Raw genomic sequence first — 17,571 nt, forward strand, 5'->3', positions numbered from 1 at the left:
AAAAACGAGTGGGGCAGGTGGGGCCTGGTGGCTCCCTACCACTCTGGAGACGCCGCCAAGCAGAGCCACTCAGGCTGCCCACGGACTTGGCAAAGCTGGCGCCAGGCTCTCCTTACACGCCCGTGTGTCCTCTGTCATGGTTGTTTAACTTCAGCCTCTTTGCTTGTCAAAGGCCCTGATACCACCTCCCTCACGGGGCATCCACAGGCCAGGCTGAGATCAAGCAGGAACCCGGCCCGCACAGGGCCTGGTACCCTCACCACTCTTGACGGTTCAAGGCTCTCATCTTGTTGGTACTGCTTCCCACCCCCTCACACCGTAGAACCAGCTCTTACATGTGGGAGATGCAGAGCACAGCAGCAGCCCGAAAAATGATGGGAGTGCTAACCATGACTTGCATTTTCTATAATTCTGTTTTTCCCTTGACCCAATTAAAAAAAAAAAAAAAAAAAAAAAGGAGGCTTTTTGCTCCTTTTCCTCTTGGGCCCAGGGGTTGTGCTAGTTAGCCTGGCTGCAGGTAGATTGTATCCGTCAGAGGGTGTGTGGGAGGGACCCTCGGAGCAGTCCCCAGAGGCAGTGCTAAGCCAAGGTCAGGGCCAGAAAGTCAGACCCCTGGCCTCTCTGCTCTGCGGCCCTGTGGGGCAGGGGGCTGGTGCAGGAGGGTGGGGGGAGCAGGCTTGAGTGGACAGTTCCTTGCCCCCCATGCAACTTCCGGGGCCCTTCCTGACCAACCCTGGCCAGGGAACCACCTGAGACGCTTTTGGAAAATATTCATGCCCAGCTCCCACCCCCTTCCCATTGGTCTAGGATGGGACCTCGTCATGTCATCCAGCAGTTCCCCCATCTCTTTCGGCACCAGGGTCCGGTTTCATGGAAGACAGTTTTTCCACGGGCCGGGGAAGGGCGGGGTGGGGGGTGATGGTTTCAGGATGATTCAAGCGCATTACATTTATTGTGCACTTTATTTCTATTATTATTATGTCAGCTCCACCTCAGATCGTCAGGCATTAGATCCCAGAGGTTGGAGACCCCTGATGTCATCAGTATTGTTAAAAAGCTCCCCTACTGATAACAAAGTGCGGGGGAGGTTGAGACACTCCCGGCCTAATGTGACTTGGCTGCTGAGTTAACCCTTTCTTGTAAAGTCATCCTTGGAGCTCGTGCTCAGGAGTCAGGTCACCTGGGTTTGCATCCTGGCTTTGCCACTGCTGGCTGCGTGTGACCTTGGGCAGGTCAGCCAGCAGCCCTGAACTTCGGTTTCTTCATCTGTGCAATGGAGAAGATAACAACAGTCCTTTCTCACAGTGTGTAGTGAGCATTAATGAGATCCAGCCTATAAAGTGGTTAGCACAAGAATTGACATGTCATTACTGTTAATTACTATTAATACTAATTATTATCATCACTCAGAGAAAGGCTCTTATTTTCTACCTAATCTTGCAAGTGCAGAAAGCCTCTGGATTATTCCAGGCACTCATCTAATGGATTCTGCAAATTACCATGTGGACGGTGACACCCTAGGCCATTTCTTTTCTCCCTACTCTACTTGTAAGTCCCAGGGAAATCTTCCAAGATTGCTAGTCTCCAATGGCAACAGAAATATCGTTCTGTAATACATAGATGTTTCCAAAGCATTTTTCAGGCATCATTTCATAAACACTAGCCCCTGCCCCTGTGAACATTTCACAGCTCCTTCCCAACTTGAGTGACAGCTGAGCCAGGTCTCTGGGCACAGCGGGCACGGACAAGCCACAAAGGTGGGCCGCTGGGGCGCCGGCTCTGGCCTTGAGAAACCTACATCTCAGACATGTGTGCGCACGCTGCCTAGTCGCTCTTGCTGACGCCTAGCGGTGCAGCAACTGGGCTTAAAAAAAGCAACTCTCGTTTCCTCTTTGGGGAAGGGTGCTGCGCCCCAGCTGCCACCTGCCCTCCCCCCACCCCCAGCAGGTGATAAGGGGGACAGGGGTGCACGGAGGACCAGGTGTAGGCTCACAGGAGCAGGGATAACCATGGAGTCACCGAGCAGTCAGGGAAGCCCAGACCATATCCCGCTTACTGCTTCTCCTCTTGCTAGGGGCCGTGTCCCGTGACATCTCTACCAGGTGAGCAGACCTCCAGGCAAGGTCAGAGGTCACTTCCAGAGGAAGGAAGGGGTCCCTCGAAGAACTGAAACGAGGCCATGTGGCCGGCATGAGTGAGCTGAAGGGGCCAGGGAGCTGAGTGGGGTGCCTGTGGGAGCTTTCAGGCTGGGCTCAAGGACCGTCTCTACCCTCAGACAGTGGGAGGCCACTGAGGGCGCTGGCAGTGGGCTGCCATGTCCAGAGTTATATTGTGTGCTGGCTTCAGTTCTACTCATAACCCCTTTATTCTTTCCAAGAAAAGCTCCACCAAACACAGCAAGCAACATAGGCCAGCCCTACTTACCCTGTGGCTGGCCATGCACTGAGTACTCTACCTGAATCAGCTGCCTCCTCTATGGGGTCCCACCCCATGTCCAGGAGGATGCCAGGGCCCTGTTTTGTCCCTGGCCCATCGCAGGTCTCTTTCTGCAATGGAGTGAGAGTTTTTTTAAAATTTTAATTATAATTTTTTTATTGAAGTATAGTTGATTTACAACATTTCAGGTATATAGCAAAGTGTTTCAGTTATACACAAACACACACACACATATTCTTTTTTTTTTAATGTTATTTTCTTCTTGACCTCTGGAAGCAAGTGGGTTTATTTTATTTTTTATTTTATTTATTTATTTATTTTTGGCTGCACTGGGTCTTTGTTGCTGTGCACGGGCTTTCTCTATTTGCGGTGAGCTGGGGCTACTCTTCTTGAGGTGCGGTGGCTTCTCTTGTTGCGGAGCACGGGCTCTAAGCGCACGGGCTTCACTAGTTGTGGCTCGCGGGCTCTAGAGTGAGGGCTCTAGAATGCAGGCTCAGTAGTTGTGGCACATGGGCTTAGTTGCTCCACGGCATGTGGGATCTTCCCGGACCAGGGCTCGAACCCGTGTCCCCTGTGTTGGCAGGTGGATTCTTAACCACTGCGCCACCAGGGAAGTCCCACACACATATATTATTTTTCAGATTCTTTTCCATTGAATATAGTTCCCTGTGCTCCATAGTAGGTCCTTGTTGTGGAGTGAGGGGCTCTTTTTAGCTCCCAAGGTGATGTCACATCTCACATCTGAGACTATCAAGTGTTCTCAGAGCCAGAAGGACACCCGACATTCACCTGGTATGCACTCTCACCAGCTCCTTGAACTCGCCCCTCTAAAACCCACTTCTGGGAGTCAGGACGGCAACAGAAAACATCCCTCTGGGTTGAGTGCTTAGATCTGGTGGCCACAGAGGTTTTAATCCTTCCCGTCCCAAGTGAGCTACCCCCCCAAATGGCAAAACTCCCTCCCCTTGTGGGGTCTGTGGCTGCCTGGACAGTTGACCTCAAGGGCGAGGGTGTCTACAAACAGGGGGCCTAGAGGACCTGAGCCAGAGATGTACAAATTCATTAATTAGTCAAGTCACCGAGTTCATTCATTCATAAAGTCCAGAAACACCTACTTCTGAGCCCAGGTAGGAATGAGGAAGGGGCTGGTGAACGGTGTTCCCTAGCTACCACCATTGGTTGAGAAACTAGTAAGCACCTGGCATTTGATAGACATGGTCTTTGTCCTACTGACAACCTATTTCACAGATGAGGAAACTGAGGACCAGACTGGTCATCCAATCTTGGTCACATGCCTCTTAAGTGGCTGAGCTGGGGTTTGAACCTGGAGCTGCACAGCTCAGTGACAATATCATCCCTTGCATAGGTGCAGAGTGGCCTGGGCCTCTCTGGTGAGCAGGACCCTGAAAAGAGGCATCGTTTCTATTGTTCATACCAGTCTGGTCTTACAGTCCAGCAGCTCAGTTCCAACTGGTTTTAGCCAGTTTAGCCAGCAGCCAATTGCTGAGCCAGCACTGAAGGGTGATGTAATGGGCGCTCAGAAGCATTCCCTTTTCTGTTTACACCCAAGCACAAACTGCACTAAGAACCTCCAAGTCCTAATGAGGCAAGTAAGACAAGCCTTACTGGTGTCAAGTTACAGGCTATCCTGGGCCCTAAATTGTATGCAGTCACAAAAATCACTTAAATGATTTTTGACTTTCAAAACAGGATCCTGAAATGGATCCTGTAAAGTAGTGAGCTGCATGTCATTTGAGAGTATCCAGTAGATGCTGGATGTTGCCAGAGCTGTGGTAGAGGTGCTTCCTGGACATAGTGGACATCCAGGTAGGGTAGACTAGATGGCATCTATAGTCTAAACAAAACTAATGTAGGAAACAGTGTGTGTGCTGCTGGGCACTTGTGTGCACATGTGTATGCATGCATGTGTGTTTTGGGCTGGGGGAAGGAAGGGGAAGCTGGGTATCCAGGAGGGTCTCCGGATGTCCCTCCCTATTACTCAACTGTTAATTTGCTATCTATTGGAGGCATTATGCTAAAAACGGAAAAATCGCTGCCAGAGGGGAATGGTGAGTTAATGAGGAATTTTGAGCAGGAAAGTGAGGTGGTAAGATTTGCATTTTAGAAATATCACTCTGCTTGCAAGGTGGAGGATGGGATTGGAGGGAAGCAAGAGTGGAGACGCTAAGACAATTGGGGGGTGACTGCAGTATTGATGGCAGCCAAAACCAAGGCAGTGGCGAGAGAAGGGGCACTTTGGAGGTAAAATTAGAGAGACCTGGTGGTTCCTGCAAGACACGAGATAGAAAAGGAGGCATCTTGCACAATGGGTTGGTTCAGGTCTGGGAGGACGGTGGTGGGGTTGCTGAGGTGGAGCACACAAGCCAGAGCAGTTTCTAAGCAAGATGGATGAGCTGAGTACTGGGCGTGTGGGTGTGACCACTCTGTGGGACAGTCCAAGGACAGGTGGTAAGTTGGCAACTGTGTTTTCAAGTCCTCAATGGAGAGCTCAGGGCTTTAGGTATCAACTTGGATTTTCAATATTGAAATGTCTTTAAAGTTACATGAATGGATGAAGTAACCAGGGGGAAAGTATAGCTAGAAAAGGGAAAAGGGGGACTTCCCTGGTGGTGCAGTGGTTAAGAATCTGCCTGCCAATGCAGGGCACATGGGTTCGAGCCCTGGTCTGGAAAGATCCCACATGCTGCGGAGCAACTAAGCCCGTGCGCCGCAACTACTGAGCCTGCGTTCTTGAGCCTGTGAGCCACGACTGCTGAGCCCATGTGCCACAACTACTGAAGCCTCTGCGCCTAGAGCCCGTGCCCTAACCCCAAATATGACAGTATTCTGGTGGCAGGGGGGATGGGGCTTTCGGAAGTTGTTAGTGTTAGATGAGGTTATGAGGGTGGGGCTCTGGTCTGATGAGATTAGTGCCCTTATAAGAAGAGTTGTCAGACAGCTTGCTGTCTCTCTCTCCTCACACTCAGAGGAAAGACCAGGCAGGGCCATGAAGAAGAGGTGGCTGTCTGCATGCCAGGAGCAGAATCCTCACTAGAAACTCAATTGCCAGACTTTAACCTTGGTCTTGCAGCCTCCAGAACTGTGAGAAATAAATTTCTGTTTTTAAACAACCCAGTCCATAGTATTTTGTGATGGCAGCCCAAGAAAATTGAGGTAAACACACAGGATGACCCCCACAATAAAGAATTATCTGGCCCCAAATGGCGATAGTGCTGAGGTCGACAAACCCTGGTGTGGACTGTCCTTTTAAGAATTCAGGTCGAATGGGGAAGTGGCATGAAAATGCCGTGGCAAAGAAGAAGGGAGAGACAACAGCATGTTGCTGGGCTGGGGGCGCCAGTGCAGAGGAAAGGCCAGAAATTCTGAAGAGAAGGTTGACCACTGATGGAGAAGGAGCCTGGAGCGCCAGGAGGGAGAGAGGTCAAAAGGGAGAGGAGGGGGGCCTCCTGCAGCCTTAAGACTGAAGAGGAGAAAACAAAAAGGGGGTGGAGGCAGGTGTGCTTCCAGGCTTGGGGCTGGACTAAAGGCTCTTCCTGCTCAGGACCATGATCGTCAGGAGTCACAGGAGGCAAGAACATCCGCGGAGTGTAGGAGGGGATGACGGGAGGGTCGGGGTGAGAGGGGGGTTGGGGGGTGCCATTCTGGAAGTGTTGTTAAGGGGAACGAAGGGAGGCCAGGCCAGGAGTGGAAAAAGCCCTGTGGAGCAGGTGAGGGCCTGCCTGAGGCCGGGCTCTGTGGTGGCCACAGTCCTCAGTATATGACTCTCCAAGCTGCCAGCACCCAGGGCCAGCCCGGGGGAAGGCGCAGTGCGGGACTCACGGGCGGGGCAGAGGCTGAGAGTACAAAATGAAAAGGATCTCAGAAAGGGATGGGAAAATGGTTCCGGGGATCAGCCCTGTGGCCTAGGCCTCAGGCCAGTCATTGAAACTCTCAGGACCTCAGTTTCCTCACCTGTGAAATGGGGTTAATGGTGCCATTTTTCTCGGTCGCTTCATGGGGTGGTTGTGAGGTTCAGGAGAGTTTACGAGAGAGGCTTTGTCAACTGAACGCTAGTTATTATCACTAGTCCTTGGTGGAGTGGATGGTGACCAGGACTTTCATGGTCATCTTTGTTAAGTATCTCGTACCTTCCCTCTACTCCTGGGTGTACAGAACTGAGGATTCCCGTCCTGGTGTGACAGATGGACAGACAGAATTATCCCAGGACACACAGAGAGCCCTCAGACCTTCCCTCTGTCTCTGGTGTCAGGTCATGGCCGCGTAAGGAATCCTCCTGCTGCCCCCACGCCCACGGCCCCGGGGCCCGGGCCTCCCTTCATCCTGTGTCTCCAGCGTGCACAACCCTTTGGTGAGCACTTGGAATGGAGAGGGTGTCGTCACTGCCACCTGCTGCATCATTTAGAGTTTAATGAGAGCCATGGGGAGCCCCGGAATGGGGAGAGAGAAAAAAGTTACCAAAAAAGGCATAGGGGGTGAGGAACAGCTGGAGACCCAAGATGGCAAAGAGTTGGAACCCGACAAGCACGGGAAACAGGGAAAAGAGGGTGTTGCAGGGGCTTCGCCCACCTGGTTTTGCCGCGGGCTCTCTTGCGCTTTCAGACTGGATGGAGTCCAGATGGCAGGAAGCCGGGGCCAGGCCGGGACAGAGGAGGGAGGGCTGGGGAGCGGGGCGGTCCCCGGGACACCGGAAATAGGGTCGCCAGAGCGGTAACCCATTTCAGACGGAACAGCGGGTTAGTCATCGCCACGGACTTAGTTTTTGGCTGTAGTTTGTGTGATGACAAAGATAACGGCTTCTATTGGCGGAGCACCAACTCAGCGCCAGACGCACCACCAACACCAGCTTATTTAACCATTAGCCCCGAGGTCGCTCTCAGTATCCCCAAGGACAGATGAGGAACCTGGACCCCAGAGGCCACGTGACACCCCAGGCCACACAGCAGTACGAGGCATAGCCACTCGGACCCAGCTCGGAGGCTCTGGAGCCTGAGTCCCAGACACAGCTCCACCACAGATCACAGCGGCAGCAGCGATCTCCGCAGAAACCCCCAACACCCCGTTCCTCCCTCCTCACACACTGGGATGGCTCCTTCCCAGGCCATAGGCCTCACCCAGCCATCCCCGCAGCCGTGGTACACGGCCAGGCACTGCCGTCACTCCAATGCCTGAGGGGCTTCACGGACCAGAGCTCAAAGGGACGCATTTCAATAGCAGATTCACAGGCCCTAAAACTTAAAAGAGGAAATTATTTATTTATTTATTTTGCGGTACTTGGGCCTCTCACCATTGTGGCCTCTCTCGTTGGGGAGCAGAGTGAAAATTAATAAATTTGTCAGTGTCTAATAAAATTACACATGACCGTAGCGTATGACCCCAAAATTCCACTTTTTTTTTTGCGGTACGCGGGCCTCTCACTGTTGTGGCCTCTCCCGTTGCGGAGCACAGGCTCCGGACGCGCAGACTCAGCGGCCATGGCTCACGGGCCCAGCCGCTCCGCGGCATGTGGGATCCTCCCGGACCGGGGCACGAACCCGCGTCCCCTGCATCGGCAGGCGGACTCTCAACCACTGCGCCACCAGGGAAGCCCCAGGAGGAAATAATTTTGAACAGGGGGTTTTTGTGTCAGTCTCTCTACAAGCCATTAACTGATCGTTTCATCCATCCATGCATCATTTATTCGTCAAGAGTCACCATAGTATAATGGTCAACAGCGTGGACTCGGGAGTCCATTCAACCATGCCTGGTTGAATCCTCACTCCCCATTCCTGACTTTCGTGAACCTCATCTGTTTGTGTGTCAGTTTCTCTACCTGAGAAATGGGAATAGCACCTCCTCGGGTAGAGGTGAGGGTTAGTGGGTTAACTCAGAACAGTGCTTGGCCCTGGTGAATGCTAACCTGGGCCAGGAGATACCAAGTCCAGTGGGACGCAGATCCTGCCCTTGACAAGCTCACAGCCCGGGGAGAGCATCAATGCGGATCTGTCCACCCCACCTGCCAGCCAGCACAGGGCAGGATAAGGCCAGGTGCCCTAGGGTCTCTCCTCAGCCTCTCCAAGGGCCTTTCGTTCAGAGGCAGGTGCTGCAGCCTTGGGCAGGGGCCCAGAGGGGTGCTTTTTTTTTTTTTTTTTTTTTTTTGCGGTACGCGGGCCTCTCGTCGCTGCGGCCCCTTCCGCTGCGGAGCACAGGGTCCGGACGCGCAGGCCCAGCGGCCATGGCTCACGGGCCCAGCCGCTCCGCGGCATGTGGGATCTTCCCGGACCGGGGCACGAACCCGTGTCCCCTGCATCGGCAGGCGGACTCTCAACCACTGCGCCACCAGGGAAGCCCCCCCAGAGGGGTGCTTTTGAGCTGGGCCCACACCAGCCTTGCCGCTGGGAATTGGATTCAACCTCCAGGTGTGCGGGCCTGTCTGAGGCCGTGCCCCAGTGTGTGCTTTGCTTACTTCCTTCTTCCCTGAGTGCAGAGACTGGGGAGGGAGGGGAGCCTTTTAGGATGCCAGGGGCTGGCTCTAACAAGGGTCCACCATCTCCCTAGGGCGGCTGGTTGATGAGGAAAAAGTCTCAGTGCTCAGAACGCTGACCCCAGACACCTTACGGCAGAAGGCAGAGCCCAACAAGGGAAGTCACAGCCAAAAGTAGGGCACTGGCCTGGGCTTTGTCACCTGCTAAAGACATCCACTGCCCCCAGTGCTTTGTGATCCGGATCCTGGCGGCTTCTCCAACAAGACGGCAGCCTCTGATCTCTTGCTTTTGCTGGAGCTCAGGCAGAACAAGGCTGGAGTCTCATTTGTCTGTCTGAGATGGAGGCTTTCAGAGCCAGGCAGCTTGGAGAAATGAGGTGACAAAAAAGAAGCCGGCCAGCAATTAGGTAATGCCAGCCTGCCTGCCGGCCAGCCCCGCACGAAGCCTGCCCCCAGAGTCCACCGGGAGCCCAGGCGAGAGCAGACACGTGGATTCCGGGGCTGGAGGCACACAGACGTGCATTAAAAGAATGACCAGGACATGTGAAGGCCGGAGGGGCCCTGGGAAGTGGCCAGTGACCTAGCATCTCTGAGCCCCACCTGTGTAATGGGGTGGAGAATGCTTCTCTCACTGGGAGGCAGGGCCCTAACCTAATCCTCCTGTGATCACAGGTGCCAGGACAGGTGGTCTGTAACTACAGGTTCCTTCCTTGTCTAGTGGGACTTTAGGACAGAGCTTCACGCAGAAGAGCCAGCTCTGGGTGAGCAGTCCCTGGGCACAGAGCTTGGTTGTAAGGACGTTCAAAGGCACCCTTGCAGCTGGCCCTGGGTGGGAGCTGAGACGCTGTGCTCTGAGCCACACAGGGCCCCGTTTGCAGGCTGCCAGGCCCTCCAGAGATGGCAAAGGCTTCTCCCACACAACTGCCTCTTCTTCACCTTGGTTCCCTCTCAGCTTCTCCATCGTGGACAAACAAAATTCTTTGCTTATTCACTTATCTGTGTTTTCTCCCAGAATAGTCCTTCTTTAAAAAAAAAAATCTTTACCCAAAGCCTCATTCTTCCTTTCTGCAAAATTCACTGCAACACTCTCCCCTTTGGGTGAGCCTTGGGAGACAAACAAGGCCCAGGATCTCTTCTCTAAATATCTGAATCCTTCTCTCTTTAACCAGGTACTTATTTTGGTGTTTGTTTTTGTTTTAAGTATATGTGGGCCTGCGTTTCTATGTGGGGAGCAGGAAAAGTCCAGAAGTTCTTTGGTCCTGGCTTCACTATTTACTAGCTGTGTGACTGTAGGCAAGTCACTTAACCTATCTGAACCTCAATTCCCTCATCAAATAATAGTTTCTATAAGTGTTTCCCTCACATATTGTCTCAGCAGCTCTTCAGAATAGCCTCATAACAAAGGAATTATTAGAAAATCCTACTTTACAAATGAAGAAACAAAGGCTTTGAGAAGTTAAGTTCCCTTAACTGTGTCTCTGGGACACAAAGCTAGTGACAGAACCTTGACTCTGAACTCCCCATTCTTTCTATGGAATCGGGGAAGATAAGGATCTTTCTGGTTTACTTCTCAAAGTTGTCACGGAAGTCAAAGGACACCGTCCATTGGTTCATCTAATAGATATTTGCTGGGTGCCACGGTGTGCCAGCCTTGGTCTCATGGAGTGAACGGCTCCATAAGCGGTAAGGAGCTGGGCAGATGCCAGCGAGGGTGGGGCACCACCCCCCTAGGGGAGCCTGCTGAGCGGTCTTGCAGAGGAGCCCACCCCTAGCGTGGCGCCTGGCACAGGGCTCCCCTTAGCCCTTGACGAACGATTCCCTTCCCTTTCTAGCCCAGGCTGTCTCGCACTTCAGCCTCACAACACCCTGTTTGGGAGGTACCATGAGCCCCATTTCACAGATGCAGGCAATGTGGATCCCAGGGGTGGTGGAGCTCAGGCCTGGCTGCGTGTGGAATCTACAAAAGCCAATGCCCAGGCCGAATCCCAGGCAATGAAATGAGGAACTCAGGGCTGGGGCCCGGGTGTCAGTGTTTTTTCCAAAGCTGTGGAGCCATTCCAAGAGCAGCAGGGAAGAGACTGATGGTCTTGGTGGCTGGGTGCCTGCAGTGGGTGTTGATATCCTGGGAGCTGATTAGATTAGTTTCTGTTTATTTACATCTCCTCCAGAGGAAGTGAAACCCAGGTCAGTTCTCCCTCTTAGTGGCAGCACTGCCCGGAGGCTGAAGGGACCTTGGAAATGGGCAGGGAAAGGCTTGGAGAGGCGACTGGAGTTGGAGACTGGCAGGTCCATCTCCATGCTTGGCCTAAGTCTGGGCCTGGAGAATTAAATGAAGGGCAACAGTCTGCTCTGGCCACATGCAGCCTCCCAGCTTGCTGGGTGCAGCTGCTTCCTCAATAGGCTGGGGGCAGTGGTCACCCTCTATCCTTGGAGGGAGGTTTGAGAAGCAAGGCTGCCGAGAGGCAGACAGAACAACAGCTTCCCCAGGTATCCGCGGGCCAGGAGCCGTGTTACTCTAGGATGGAGCTCGGCTCGGTGCTGGGAGCATGGTAGGAACTCAGTCAATCCCTGCCTGGAAATGGTATCCTTCGTGTGTTTCATCCCTTTTCACTGCACCCCGTGCCCCAGCTCTTTGTGCTAGACTTCTCCCCATGTTAGAGGTATCCTTGCTGCCTCAGGAAGTGCAGGGCTTTTATTTAAGAAGCATCTCAGTGAGCTTGGGCTGCCATAACAAAATGCCATAGACCACCATGCGGCTTAAACAACAGGCATTTATTTTCTTGCAGTTCTGGAGGCTTGAAGCTCAAGATCAAGGTGCCAGCAGGGTTGGTGTCTGTTGAGAGTCTTTCCTGGCTTGCAGATGGCACCTTCTCACTGTGTCCTCACATGGCAGAGAGAGAGAGTAAGTAAGCTCTCTGGTCTCTTCTTATAAGGACACTAATTCATGACAGGGGGACCTTATAACCTCATCTAAACCTGACTACCTTTCAAAGGCCCCGTCTCCATACCACCATGTTGAGGGGACACAGTTCAGTCCATAGCATTCCATCTCTGTCCCCCCCAAATTCACGTCCTTCTCACATGCAAAATATATTTATTCCATCCTAAATCCCAAGTCTTAACTCCAACCAGCATCAGCTCCAAAGTCCCTAGACCTGAGATACAAGTGATCCTGAGGCAAATTCCTCTCCAGCTGTGAACCTGTGAAACAAGTTTCTTGCATCCAGAATACGATGGTGGGAGAGGCATAGGATAGGCATTCTCATCCCAAAAGGGGGAAACAGGAAAGAAGGAAGGGGTGATGGGTCCCGAGCAAGCGCAAAACCTAGCAAGGCAAAGTCCATTAGATCTTAAGGCTCAAGAGTAATCCTTTGGTTCAACGCTCTGCCTTTCCAGACTCACCGGGACAGTGGTTCTGCCTCTGCAGCTCTGTCAAGTGGAAGGAAGTAGGGGTCTTTCTCAAGGCTTTCTGGCCTGTTAAACCCTAGGTTGGTGGCCTGATAATCTCCGAATTGCCTTCAGGGTCCTTCTTTCCTCTCCTTGAATAACAGTGTAAGTTTGTAACCAAAAAGCTCTGTGGTCTGGTTTTGTGGAAACCAAGAAGTCTGACCATCTTCTCTCCTGTCTTGCTTTCTTGGTCCCCTTTAGTGCAAACCAGCGGCATCTCTGCTAGTATAATCCCATCTCCTGACCCCTCCCCCACCCCAGACTGATTAGATCTGTGGTCACACCCATGACCTCTTTATGCAGTGGTTGTTCAACCACACCCTTAGTGTTCTATTCAGAACACGCTTTCTCTCTCTCTCTTTCTTTTTTTTTTGCAATATGGCACACAGAATTTTCTAAATCTCCAAATTCTGGCTCCTTTCTACTTAATTCTTTCTGCAATTCATCTCTCTACTTTTGCATTTTACACTAAAGATTCAGGAGAAACCAAGCTGCTCCTTCAACACTGCTGAGACATCTCCTCAGCTAAACATCCAATTTTATGGCTCACATGTTCTACCCTCCACAAAACACTGGAACACAGTTTAGCCAGGTTCTTTACCACTTTATAACAAGGATCACCTAGGGACTTCCCTGGCAGTGCAGTGGTTAGGACTCCGAGCTTCCACTGCAGCAGGCCCGGCTTCAATCCCTGGTCAGGGAACTAAGATATGATCCTGGGTTAAATCTCTCAGTATCTCTGTTTCAGTTTCTTCCCCTGAGAAATGGAGATGATAATAATACTAATTCCCATCTCAAGGGGTGATGGTAATAATCAAATGCTTTAATTCTAGTAAAGCGTTTATACTAGTTTGTGTTATTGTACATAGGAACTGCTCAAAACAATGTTAGTCATTATGATGCACTCATGAGAACATGCCTGGCTAATGTCTGACAGCCAATCAGGAGCAAGGAGGCAAGAAGAGGCATGGTCAAGAGGAGGGACTGGAGGAAACAGGCCAGGATGGAGATGGGGCCACCTTGGTACCCAGCCTCCCTGAGCTTCGTTTTCCTCATTTGTAAAGTGGGGATTACACAAACTAACACTTGCAAATCTCTTCTTACAATATCTGACTGTAGTAAGTGTAAAATAATTTTTTTTTTTTTTTTTTTTTTTTTTTTTTTTGCGGTACGCGCACCTCCCACCGCTGTGGCCTCTCCCGTCGCGGAGCACAGGCTCCGGGCGCACAGGCCCAGCGGCCACGGCTCACGGGCCCAGCTGCTCCGCGGCACGTGGGATCCTCCCGGACCGGGGCACGAACCCGCGTCCCCCGCATTGGCAGGCGGACTCCCAACCACTGCGCCACCAGGGAAGCCCCTAAAATAAATATTTACAACTACATTTTTCAGATAAAGAAACTGAGGCACAAAGAGGTAAGAACTTGCCCAAGGTCACCGGCCAGTAAGTGGAAAAGCTGAGATTTAAGCCAAGGCCATCTGTCTTCAGACTCATGAGACCTCACTTCAAACAAATTGTTGAAAATATAATATGCACTCATGTTTTTCATTAGGAGCAGTTAACAGGATAACATGACATTGGCCAAGCAAGGGGACAAATTTGTTCTTAAACCTGATTTTCTGTGAAGTTTTTCTCTATCCTCTTTTGATAGACTAGCATCCTTTAAAGTAGAGATTATATAAAAATCCATTCGAGTTGACATTAGTCATAACAGACTCTTCTGGGGGCTCAAGCTCATTAGTGGTGGATAGGCTTAAGCTACAGTGTATATAACCCAAATCCACATGCCATGCTGGAAAGGCATTCCGAGAAAAACAAGTAGTGTGGAAATGCCAGCTGATGCTGCTTATTTCGGGATGTACTCAATACCACCAAAGTAGAAAGACTTTAGAAGCTTCCTAAGGATGGCTGCAATTCAAGTTTGGCCTGTGCTCATAAATTAAACACAGGCATGGGGACCTGGTGACCCTGGCTTGGCTGCCACTTCTTCCAGCTTCTAATTGTGCCCCCTTGCAAACTCAACTTATGATCATTCAGCCGCACTCATTTGTGGTTAATACATCTATGTTCAGGGGAACTTCCTCAGAATTAGTGACACTCAAAGTGAGGTCTAACCAAGCATCTGCTTTACCGGGTTCTGTTGAAGTTCATGCTCTTCGAACAAGGCGAGGGAATGTGCATTTCTGACAAATTCTCCAGGTAACCCCAAGCCCGCCCTCTCAGCCCGTATCGCATACCTCAGGCAGGTGTGGGGACATGGGGCAGCTCTAGAGGAACCTTACTGGACCATGTCACTGCAAGTCTGTTGGGGAGCTTTGCCTCAAGCCTCAAAATCATGATCCCTTTGGAGGTTGCATGGGGGTGGGTGGACGGACGGTGGTTCCTGCTCAGGGCTGTGTGAGTGCTGGGGTGACCTCAGTTATGGGCTACGAGTAATGAGCTTTGTAGAACAGAAGCCACCGCTCCCTGGCTTTTGTCTCTCTGGCTTCCTCCTGAGACTAAGCCAACTTCAGGACAGGGACGCACTCTTCCGCCTGGGGCCATGTGGCCACGCATCCAGCAGTCGGCCGTGACTCAGCTCCGGCAGCTAGCGCCCAGGCCTGGGGCGGGGCCGGGCGATCGACAAAGAAGCCTCTAAACTCACCCTCCCGGGGCCGCCCTCACCTGCCTAGCCGGCCGGCCCCGCCCCTCCCGGAGGCGGCCCTGGGGATGGCCGATGTGGGGCCGACCGGGTCCGGGGCGGAGGCTGCGGCTCTAGGGCCACCCCCGCCCTCTGAGTCACCCCTCCCCGCCCAAGCCGAGCCCGGCGCCTCCCCGCCTACCCTCCGTCTGCGCCTGCGCGCTGCGCTAGTTCGCCCGGCGGGGCTCTTGGCGCCCGCGGGACCCGGAAGACTTACACGCGCTGCTCTCCCGGCACCCGGACCAACGGGGTTCCTTCCTGAGAACAAGTCTGCTACCCCGCGTCCCTCCGCAGCCGGTGTCTGTCCAACCGCGCGCGCCAGCGGGCAGGAAACCCCGACGGTCACTGTCCTGTCACTGGGTCTTCCGCGGCCTCCCTGTTGCTGTTCCCACCCCCTTTGCCATGTCTGGAAAAGCATGGCAAGTCGCTAGTGGCACCAACCCTGCACAGCCGTCAGCTTTCCCCTTCTGCCAGTGGTTCTCAAAGGTTGCTGCCCATTGAATCACCTGGGGAGCTTTTAAAAAACTGACCAATTAAATCAGAACCACGCTGAAGTCAGAAAGAGAAAAACAAATATCGTATATTAACGCATGGATGTGGAACCTAGAAAAATGGTACAGATGAACCGGTTTGCAGGGCAGAAATAGAGACACAGATGTAGAAAACAAACGTATGGACACCAAGGGGGGAAAGTGGGGCGGGTGGTGATGAACTGGGAGATTGGGGTTGACATATACACTAATATGTATAAAATGGATAACTAATAAGAACCTGCTGTATAAAATAAAATACAAAAATTCAAAAAAGAAAAAAGAAAACACACACAAAATCAGAACCACGGTTGTTGGACTTGGGCATCAGGGTTTTGCTAAGCTCCTCAGGTGATTCCAGGGTTCAGCCTGGGCTGCGAACCACGAAAAAGACGTGGGCTTCTCAAAATGTCATAGGCATTGAAATCACCTGGAATCTTGTTAAAATGCAGATTCCCTCTCAGGAGGTCTGGGGAGGGGCCTGAGAGACTGCATTTCTAATAAGCTCCCAGGTGATGCTGAGTCTGCTGGTGTGAGGGCTACATCTGGAGCTGCATGACGTTACATGCTCCTCATCCCTTTACCTTTTCTCTTGTGTAGTGACGGAGGAGGCATGGGCTTTGGAGCAGGTGGACAGGTGTTTGAGTACCACCTCTGCCACTTCCTAGCTTGGTGAAATTGGACTCTGGTTCTTGTGTGTAAAATGGGGGCTTGATACTTGACCTTGCAAATTTCTGGTGAGGATGACGTGAGATGATGTATGGAAGGCATCTGGCATTCAGTGAGTGCTCGGTGAAGGTCACCTGTATTAGGATGGCTTAGCTCTCCAGTGGCCCTCATGGTTAATTGAGCCAAAGAATAGCAGAAACAGAGAAGGAGTCTTCCAGGTTCCCTCTTACCTGCTCTCCTCCCTTCTAGGAGGACTGGATTGGACGCCAAAACACACCACTGCAGGGGGCAGGGGGCAGAAAGGAAGGGGGTAGGGGCTAGGTTGTGGGAGCTGGAGGAGTACGAGGTGGCAAGGAGGGTCTGCATGAGAGCCCTGAGGAGGGTAGTGGGGGACCATTCATGCTGGTGGTGGACTCCACCCTTGGTCTGGCTCTCCTGAGACTTTGGCCAGAATGTGTCTCATTTGATGGCCCAGTGAAGGGGCTGGAAGTCAGAGCCTCTGCATTAAAACTCACTGTGGCCTTGCTTGAGGCCAGTGGTGGGGGCAACGTGCAGTGAGACTGTGCACGCAGTGAGATACATGAATGCTCCCTTAGGCTTTGCCCAAATGCAAGGCACATTTAGGATCTTCTCTGCTTAATGCACAAGGTTGTAAGACTGCACTTTCTTTTAAGCCATAGGTTCCAATGGGTAGCTCAGTGGGCAGGATTTTCAAAAACAAAAATGGATAACTAATAAGAACCTGCTGTTTAAAATAAAATTCAAAAAAAAGAAAACACACACACACAAAATCAGAACCATGGTTGTTGGACTATACAGAGCCCATCGGCTCTGATAGCAAGGGACCTGCAACTGAGCCGTGGAGCTCTGGTCCTCGGGCTGCCCCGTCTGGGCTCCTGCAGTCTGCTCTGAACTCTGCTGGCCCTGTGTTCCTGCGCTGTTGTATAAGCATTGTTTCGTGTCCTTCTCCTCCCCTGGACAGTCAGCTTAGTGAAGGCAGGGGCTGTGTCCTAGTCCACCTTAAGTTCCCATCACCCAGCAAAATGCCTGACACCTAATGGGTGCTTACTAAGCACTCACTGTCAACACAAGAATAACTGAGCGGCAGGTACTCACGTCTTTGATTCATCTTGGGCCTCAGATTTTTCATGCGTAAAATGGGGTTCGAACTGAATTTGATCTCTTAGGCTCCCTCTGGCTCTAACAGTTGATGAGTTTGCATTGTTCTTCATGTGGTTGTAATCCACTTTATTTTTCCCTCCCAGGTACACATTCCTACACTTGACCTTGATTTTGTGTTTGATCCTTCCTCAGCCCATTTGTATGATGG

The 17,571-nt window shown here is 51.9% G+C and overlaps 1 long non-coding RNA gene across 1 annotated transcript; it reads right to left on the minus strand.

Annotated features, from left to right (window-relative positions):
- Window positions 1-977: 977 nt before the first annotated feature.
- On the minus strand, window positions 978-14,650 carry LOC136792941 (uncharacterized). Its single transcript, XR_010837577.1, has 3 exons — window positions 14,600-14,650; window positions 2,456-2,546; window positions 978-1,333 (listed from the first exon to the last, which is right to left on the minus strand). It is a non-coding gene; the product is annotated as an uncharacterized lncRNA (long non-coding RNA).
- Between the last annotated feature and the right edge of the window lie 2,921 nt (window positions 14,651-17,571).

Source organism: Kogia breviceps, chromosome 17, assembly GCF_026419965.1.
Source record: "Kogia breviceps isolate mKogBre1 chromosome 17, mKogBre1 haplotype 1, whole genome shotgun sequence".
NCBI classification, from domain to species: Eukaryota; Metazoa; Chordata; class Mammalia; order Artiodactyla; family Physeteridae; genus Kogia; species Kogia breviceps.